This window comes from Aedes albopictus, unplaced genomic scaffold (genome assembly GCF_035046485.1).
Source record: "Aedes albopictus strain Foshan unplaced genomic scaffold, AalbF5 HiC_scaffold_65, whole genome shotgun sequence".
Classification (NCBI taxonomy): Eukaryota; Metazoa; Arthropoda; class Insecta; order Diptera; family Culicidae; genus Aedes; species Aedes albopictus.
In genome coordinates this window covers 50,069-60,360 of record NW_026917476.1, presented here as the reverse complement: position 1 = coordinate 60,360, position 10,292 = coordinate 50,069, and positions in this window count along the sequence as shown.

Genomic DNA, 10,292 nt, shown 5'->3' with positions numbered 1-10,292 from the left:
GGCGTTAATTATCGATTTTTGACTTCTACTCATCAAGCCCGATCGATAGATATCCATATTGCATAGTACCATAGTAACAGATTTACCGTTAAATAGCATACATTCTGACTTTTTGCCCGCCGTCTTGGAACCCGAGCCGCCATCTTGAATTACCCTTATATCTTGAATTACTCATATATATTATCCTATACATTTTTACGCTTTATCCTCCTTAACCTAACGAATGTATATAGCACATTTGGTTAAAATTGGTTGGGGCATTCCAGAGTTATGCTGGAACGTAAATACATACATACATTCATATACACATACACACATACATACATATATACAAACATACATACATTCTTCATTACACCAACAAAGCTAGCAATGAAAATGTTTGACACTTATCAGGTCATTTTGACCAAGATTTTGACAGACCACACACAGGCACTAAAGAGACGGATCATATATTCTACTTTATCGATCTTGTTGGCGTCTTTTTAATGCTCATGTTACATCTGTCAAAATGACCTGAGACTTGTCAGTCATTTTGAGTTTAGGTTCGTTGGTGTAATAAAGAATATTGACTTTTATATATAAATATATTTATAGATTTAAATTTAAATAATACTTGGGCGGGATTACATAAAACAATTGGGTTGATTTGTAATTCCGTGCACGGAACCGCCAAACTACCCAAAATTGAGTTCTTTTGACGCAATCCCATACACGCTCGTTGAAAACTACTCTAAAGTGAGTCGTTTTCGACTCACTTCAATAGGCCTTTTCATGTGACAGATCCGTGCATGCATTTGTTTACAAAGCTTGAACAACAGCTGCTAACAAGAACGTGTCATCTTCATAGAAGAACTGTCAAACACCCGAACAATCAGCTGATTTAAGACGTCAAATGAAAAGGCCCATACTTTTGCGAAAACTGTCAAAAGTGAGTAACATTTTTTTTAACGAACTGAGTAGCTTTCTACTCTCCCAGAAGAAAAATTAATTTTACTCACTTTTGAGTAACGGCTGTACAATCCTACTCTCCCGTAACGGTCAAAATCTTGAAAAAGTATAAAGTCCGCTCATGCAAATGAGCGAAGTTGCAATCTTTCGCCAAATAATTTATTTTATACATCAGTTGAAGTCATTGTTTATAGTGAAAACTATTATTAGAACAGCAAGGTAAGTTTCTCACTTGAAATAAATCTAATGAATTGGAATAAACTCATCAATGGTCACGAAAATATTTTGCCAGGAATTGCACAAAAGGAAACCCGAATCCGATAGACATCCATGGATCCGTTACGGGGAAATCGGTTCGAAAGGATTAGCAGTACGATCACCCGTGGGTCGCCGACGTTTCCCAGAAATCAGTTGCTGCAGCCGATCGATCCAAAAAGGGAAGACCGAGGAAACGACCGAAGAAAGCTGGTTCGTGATTATTTTTTATATATTTATTGTATTTAATTTATTGTTATTTGTTTAATGTAAACATAATTTAAATAAATTAATTTGATTAGTTGCGTATTTTAATTCGTTTTATTGTTATTCTTTTAAGCATATTTTCTAAAAATAATAATTAGCAAAAGTGAGTAGCAATTACTCACTTTTGCTTTTATCCAAATAAAGAAAGTGAGTTGAAGCTACTCTAATTTTTGAAAATTCCATCGTTACTCAAAAGTGAGTAACTGGACTTTACTCTCTTTTGAGCTGTTCCACTATGTACCAAAGTGAGTCGAAAACGACTCACTTTAGAGTAGTTTTCAACGAGCGTGTAGTTCGGCCCAATAAGCCAAATTTGAGTAAATCGATTAAACTCACACTAGGTAAATTGCCTTCACCTCCAGCAAAAACATTTACTAGTAGGTAAATTCAACCCAAGACCCCCCCCCCTCATTCAACCCAAATTTGAGTAAACCTGCATTTACCCAAAATTGGCTTATTGGGCTCAAGGACCCCCGTTGGGTAGATGCATCTCTGTTTGTTTTTGACAACATCGGTGAGGGAAAGAGGGAAAACAACCTAATTTTGGGTAACTAGTTTATTCGATATACTCAGCTTTGAGTAAAATCGACCCAAAAATTAGGTAATTTGATTTCTCCGTGTGTGGCTTTGACCAAGGTTTTTATATATTCACCTGAATGTATAAATATCTTGTGTTTGACAGTTCATCTGCCGTCGTCGCCGTCGGGGGTGAAAAATCCGCCATCATTGTTTTGCAGTGACAGTGACGCCGCGAGTGGTCAATTTTAGTGCAAAATAGTTTGTGTGTCGGTTGTTCGGTGTTGCGTTGCGATCTTAAATATTGCAAAAACATGTTTCCCGTTCTACAATAACCAACCAACTATTTATTCAACGAGACCAACAACGACGTGATCGCCGAAATGAAGGGGGCCTTCAAGGAACGGCCGATGTCCCGGGCAGCCGAGCCGGTCCACCAGGAGGACAAGAAATCGAACAGGCAGAAGAATGCCCATGCCTGTCGGGTAAGTCTGCCACGGTCGATCAACCTGCCGGAGGAAACCGATGATGTCCATGTCTATTGAGCTGGTGCCCAATCGGCATAATATCCCCGTTCGTGGAATTTAGCCACAGAGCTGCTAAGCTGGGTTTCACCTCGTCCTCATCCTGAGATTTCACTTCTGGGAACGTTCAAAAATTACGGCCAACATTTGGGGGAGGGACGAGGTCTACAAAAGTGTGACAGTACGTGTTGTATTGGGTATAGGAAAATTGCGTGACAGAGGAGGGAGGGGGGGGGTCTGGAAAACCCGAAAAACGATGGATGTAATATTTGAATCTTTCCTCTGAATCCTTCAGGAATTTATACATTGCTTGCGGCCTTCCCCCATGAGTTCTCCACGGTATTCATCAGGGATTATTTGTTTTGGAATCCTCGGTGATTTTCAGGAACTTTTGTCCGTAAAGCTACTGACTTTTAGAAATTATTGAGAATCTCTAGCAATAATAGGTATTATGCCGTTTTTCTTTTTGAACCTGGGTTGGAATTCGATCGGCGGAAATGTGTAAATCAGCAAACGTCAAACAAATTGCAGCGCAAGCGAACCCAATCCGGGTTAAGGTTGAAAATGTGTTTGATCCAGTTTCAACCCAGGTTGGAATTGCATAATAAAGAAAAAACGGCTTTAGAATATATATCAAATGATTGAGAATTTCTGAGAATACTTAGGGATTATCAGGAATCATTCAAATGTCTTCTGTGCAACTGGCTTCGATGATTGATTGAGAACATTTTCGATAATTTGTTGAATACATCTCAGATGGCTGCGAATTTTTTAGATTCTTCAGGGATTTTCAAGAATTATCAAAATATTTTTCGTGAAACTTCTGATTTCTAAAGTTTTCTACATATAAATGATTGAGATTAGTTTCGATAAATCGTAGCTAATGAAGCCATTGATTTTTATGAATGATTGAGAATCTTTTATTATATTTTAGAATACTTTTTCTTCTGGGCGCGTAACATTCCCCTTGGAGAAAACCTGCTTCTCTGTCTCATAGAACTTCCACACTTATTAACTGAGAGCCTTCTCTGTCAATGACCATTTAGCATGTGTATAGCGTGTGGCATCTATGCCCAAGGAAATATCCGTTACGCAAATTTCCTAGAGCAACCGGGAATCGAACCCATCCCATCACCCTCAGCATGGTAATGCTGAATACCCACGTCTTTCCGTGAACCTACTGATTTCTATAAATGATTTAGAATATTTTCTATGATTTTTAGAATACATCCCAATTGACTGGGAATTTCTGAGGATCTTTGAGGATTTTCAGGAATTAGGTATTAAAATACAGTCCGTGATGCCACTGATTTCTATATATAACTAGCTGTCCCGGAAAACGTTGTACTGCCTGCCTACTGTGTTTTTTGACATAGCTGGCTTATGAATGACTGGCTCCTGATGCAATTCGGTCTTTCGTCACATTCGGCATTTTGTTACATTCGGTCTTTCGTTACCTTCGCCTTTCGTGTTTCGGCCTTTTGTGATTCGACATTTTGTGATTCGGCCGTCGTCCCATAAAAATAGGGCAAAACGTTTTTCATGTTAATGTTTATAAAATCACACAATCTGCAATAGTACAATAATTATTATTCTTTCTCGTCTTTTTTAAATATCTATTATCACCTACAGCTTACAAATCCGTAGTTATCTTAGTAATCGATTAAAGCTTCAAGTTAGGAGATTTTTTTTTTATTTTTCGCTTTTATCACATTTCTGGTTGATTATCATGTTCATCACATATGCTGCAAAAATAGTTAAACTCGCTGTAAAGGCTATGCGCCCTGTCACCCATGAATCAGCGCCTATGCCAGTGGTCTAACAACTCTTCGCGTGCTAATGGCATAGTTCCCCTGCCGCTTAAAGAGTTGCCACAATAATGGTAATAGGTTAGCTAAAGTCAGTTAACTGACTGGTGGGAAACGGAAGCTTATGTTTTCTGACTATTGTGTAACGCATAAAATGATGTCTGGTATTACAACCTCAAATGAATAACAAAAAAAAAATAAAGAATTTTGTAGTCTCTAACCCTTATTGACAGAAATTTAGGTTTTCGATAGTTCGATCCCAAAATAAATCAAAAAACGTAAGAACCATAGAACTTAACTAGAAAGATTATTTTTTATTTTTATTTTTGTGTATTTTAACTATTGCTAATTCTACACTTAGGTATAGATAAGTTGGACTCGAGTCAGTCAGAATTAATCTTGGAATTGATAAATGTTTGTCATATATAACACGCATTATCCTAATGACAACATACTTTGCTTTTCCTTTCCTATTTTTGACAAACACATAGACACAGACTGACAGTTGATCGACCCTTTTGGTGCTATTTTAGAGAGAGTGTATTGTAGGTTATTGTAGCATTTTCTAAAGATATTCAAGTAAAAGTATACGTTTTTTTTTTTTCAGAAGAAAACCATTATCATTCAATAAAAATTAATGTGAAACTGGCAATACGCTTTCTGTAGGTTTTACTGTTCAAAACCATACAAAACCACATTATTTGGGTAACAAAGTGAATCCAAACAGACCGTGTAGGAGAATCAATATATTATGGACACAGCAACGCGCCAATATTTTTTGGACACTTACGGCAAAAACAAATGGAAGTGTCCAAAATATATTGGCGTAACGCTGTGAGCAATTTTTCTAGGTTTATAGAGAATTTTCTTCAACTTTATTGCTCATTTTTTGTTATCCTATGGAACATATGTGTTCATGTATTATGGATCATACAACATTTTTCATGGAGCAACATTGTTTCATTTATATGAAAAAATGCACCACTTTATGGATCATTCATTATTAGTTTATGGATCGTTTGGTGGTTATTAATGTTTTTTTTAAATCATTCCGTGGATTTTTTTTTTTAAATTTTGTTGTTAGGTTGCGCATTAGCTATGGATCATTTTGCATTTTTTTATGGATCAATAATGCTTTTTTATGGATTTTCAGTTAATTTCAATGGAACATGAAAATATTTTTTATGGATCGTTTTGCATTTGTTTATGGACCATTTGGTTTGTTTTATATGCAAAAATATGTTCTCTCAAGAAAAATAATCGGGCGTAATCTAACCCAATTATTTTCCAGGATGCTTTCTTGTACTGGCTGCGTATGTGTTAGATTAGATTAGATTAGATTAGTATATAATGGTCGGTCGACGCCGGCGTGGCGTCATTTGATCTGCACGCGTACGGCGCGTACATATTCAATGCTGATATTTCTACTCTGGAGCAACGCTAATAGATCATATTTTAGATGTTGAGATATCTTAGCAGTCATGCGTCATCTTCTCAAATACTCGCTTTTGTAAGAGTTACTGACAGTCTGGTTTACAAAATATATGGAACAAGTGAGCATATTCCTCGTTTTCAAAAAGCTGTCACGTTTTAACGCCAATCATTGATAATACTTAGACAAGAAAACAGATGGAAAATCTATTTCGTAGAATACGCCTTCAATAAAACATAACCTAACACCTAAAGAGCACAAACTTCTGTAAAGAGGGGACTACAGCGGCATTGAGTATAAACATTTGATCAGTTTTCTTATTATATGTATCAATCCAACACTTGTTTTTAAAGATCAATATTGTATCAGTTGAATGTATCATCCATAGCGACTGTTGGGACGCTTATGACCCAAAATGAAATCCGTAATATGTCATCCAGAAAATTAATGGTTATACAATGAATAAATTGCCTCAAAACTTCGTGATACAAATAAAAAGGTTATATGAGAAATTTCATCTCCTAACACCCCACCAGTTTATGAAACTAGACTTTTTTTCTCAAAAATTGTCGGTGTTCGAAAACAACTTTAGTAACATCAAATATTTTACCCTAGTTTCGTTTGAAATTAGTTGTAGAACACCTTACGAATACTCACAAATTTTTCCTAAAAATATTTCTGACCTTACAAGTTTCAAGGGTAGCGAAATTGAGAAAAACCTATGCCGTTCTATTTATGATGTCTAGTGTCCAGTAAAAAGCATATTTTTATGAGTGGTAACCTTTATAGTATACCTTTCTTTCCAACAAACATTTAAAGCGAATTTGGAATTAGTGAATCAATTTTTAAACGGTTTAACGATTTTTCAAAGCAGTATGTGAAGATGAATCCCTTAACACCCCATGAGTCAAGGGGTAGTCACTCTACACAGTGTGCCTTGGGCACACCGGGCACACCAGTGGCACCGAGTGGCACAGATGCTATAATGACGGATGCTATAAATAAATTTGACAATATATGTGCCAATCCCAGCAATCCTTGATTCCGAAGTAAATTAATTATCTGTCATCATCAGAATTTTAAGGTTGATTGATTTGTATGTATCAATTTTAATTATATTATTTCTTATTCTAGGCCAATGGCGTTTGGACTTCTATTTACGCAAGAACAGAAATGAACCTAAGGCAGCTTTCGTGATTAGCTTACATTACTGATATCTTTGAAAGCAATGAAAGATAGTCCCTCTGGTTTCTTCTATCATCCCCATTTGTAGATATTTAAATGCATTGTTTAATCTACAGCATCAACGATTCAGTTTGTCATTCCGGTACCGAATTATCGTTTCTATTTATGCTGTTCAAGACACTTCTAACTGTCAAATATTCCCGGACAGAAGCTAGATCTGGGAGCCCTCATAGCGCTTATCAGTTTCGTTCTTAAGCGGTCCAGCATTCGATTTACAACAATTTACGTACAAGCCTTAAACCAGCCATCTCAATCCATTCCAAAAGCAGGCAAGCTAGACATCCATCTACACCAGAGCTTCCCTGCTCTGCAGGTCCAACCAATCCAGACAATACACAGACAACGTTCCAATTACGGTGTGAAATATTTTGAACGTTCATAATCGAAAAGTAGTTAGAACATGTAAACCTGGGACAATTAATAAACTGTTCAAAAGTTTTGTTTTTATAAGTAAAAATACAACATAAAATCAATTCATTATTTTTTTTCAAAAGAAACATTCCAAAAACTCAGACCGGAAGGCTGGAGCTTGAGCAGCTCTTCTCGCTGGGATTGAACTTTTGGGATGTTACAGCGATGCCGTTTTATTTGTGGTCTTTCATTCTCACTTGGCGAATCCTGCTGGATAGTGCTAGGCCAGGAAAACATTGGAAATCTTTGGAAAATCTTGTGTATTTTTTCGCTACAGAATCCAGTTTTGGAAGACAAGCTTATCACGGAAGTTGCGATGACGAGTTGAACAATAGTAAAATCGGGTGTTAGGTTCAATCCTGTGCTTCCGTCAATATATGTAAGTCCAAATGCCATTAACCTAAAATTAAAAAGAATACAATTAGCAAGTTCTCTTCAATTTTGAAAAAAATATCCTGCAAGTATTTTCGTTGACAGTTTAGGAAAAAGCAAAAACAATTAAGTACTATAAATTCCACGGTTGCTAAGAACAAATAATGCCAGTGCGGCGCCGCTTTTTTATAGCAGTCACCATAATACATTTTGGAGCCTCGGCACCTCAGCACCTCGGCACACTAAGGCACACCAGTGCACACTGGTAGGCACCGTTGGCACAAATCAAATGTGTAGAGTGACTACCCCTTGCCATGAGTTCTTAACACCCCATTTTACGGTATGTACATATTCGATCCAAATTATTTGCAATTATATTTAATTGAGCAATTACACAGATATTAAGAAAAATAAATATATATTAATTCTGCAATTTTTGAGATTCAGAAATTCGCGTATTTCTACAAAAGCTTTATTTTGTCTATAATATTTTAAGTTCAAATTTTAAGTAAAAATCATGACTTAACTATGTTTTTTTTATTGATTTTATCAATATTATAGAATCTCTGCATGGAATGGTCGTTTCTATTTCAGAAAAAGGGGCACAGTAGTCGAGAATTCCACGACGTAATCTCGAACTAAATGCGTTGCTACCAGTAACCACAATACCCGTCATATTTGTAGTTATTCAGAAAGCTCTTCATTAATCTACTGCCAACCAGCTCAGAATAAAATATCCATATTTAAACTAGCTTGATCATCCAACAAGGAAAGCTGTTCTTTTAACTTTTTTTTACTATACGAATATTGGAGTGTCACAAAGACCTTACAATATTCCAAATATACAAAGTTTTGCAAAATTTTTAAAAATTGTCCATTGACCAAAATCCTAATATCTCAGCTTAAGACAAGATATTTTAAATCTTTTTTTTAGAGAAATGACGCATACAAATAGTATTATCAGATAAAACTGTCAAAGTTAAAAATAAAAAATCGTGCATGTATTTTTTTCTCAAATTTAGATGAAAAATTCTCAAAAAATATTCCTTTTATTAACATAAAAAATGTTGTGCCGTCAATATAAACACAATTTTTCAAAAACTTATCCCCTTCAAGAATGCCTAGAGGTCCATAGAAAAATACAAAAATATTGAAAAAATTCAGAAGTTGAAAAAATATTACGAAAAAAAATGATTTTTTGAGACTTTTCATGAAAAAAGGCCATTTTTCAAAAATCGCCCCAGCGGAACCTCTAAATGATTTTTTAGAAAATCGAAATGTTCCTTAAAAATGCTTCAAATATGCATATCTTTCAATTTAGGGTTGAGCACTTTGACTTTTCGAACATCGATTTATTTTGGGACAGTCTAATGCGCATTCAATTTTACCGTGAATGTTGGAGTTGCAGAAACACATTAATTTTGCGCTTCACATTTAATGCGCTCCACATTTAATGCGCTCCGAAAATAATTAATATTATCATCTTGGAAAGAAATAAATCAATTTGTGAATTTAGTAAAACTATCTCGAATCAAAAGAAAACTCAGCTGAGAGAGTTTATTTATGTGGGTATGTTATGGAAATAGCGGCAAATGATCAATTCACTGCTTATTTGAGCAAAATTAACTACACTGAAGTTTTTTTTTACGACGGTAATGGTCCCGCGTAAAAAAAACCGCGTAAAAAAAAACGTCGTTATTTCAAGACCCGTCGTAAAAAAAAACCGCGTTATTTCAAGACCCGTCGTAAAAAAAAAACGCGTTATTTCAAAAAACGTCGTTAAAAAAGTCAAGTCACGTTAAATGTGGTGCTGACTATTTTACGCGTGTTTTTGAAAAAACGCGGATTTTTTTTACGACGGTTTTTGAAATAACGCGGTTTTTTTTACGACGGGTCTTGAAATAACGCGGTTTTTTTTTTAGGACGGACCGCGTAAAAAAAACCGCGTAAAAAAAACCGCGTAAAAAAAACCGCGTAAAAAAAAACTTCAGTGTATTTTCAATTCACGGCAGCTAAATATTCAATATGGCGACGACCATAATTAGCGAAAATAAAACGAAAGCAAGTTTACTTTTATGATGACCGCAATAAACCTAGCAGTGTCGTAGTTTCTGCTATCCCACCAACAGATGTCGTTACTATTCGAACGGATCGCCATCTGTTGAGAGTTTGAACAGTTTTATTGTGGTAATAATGAATGCCAGAAGGTTTACATATTGGAAAGTTTTGTTTACTCTTAAAATCAGGCTTTATGGATATCTTCAAGTATACTATAAAAAAAATTCATTAATGGTTTTCATAAAAGTAGCCATAAAACTGTGAGTTTTAATTATTGCTGAAATAAAACCCTCATAAAAATCAAACAAAACCAAGCAGCAATTGAATTGTTACTTGGGCCTCGTCTGATTCCGCGCGTATGCTGAGGCGACATCCGGTTGCTTCAGTAGCTCGAGGTTGCACCGGGGCGGTCGCGGGTACCGTACATTATTGATGACGGAAAGTTTTGGGCGC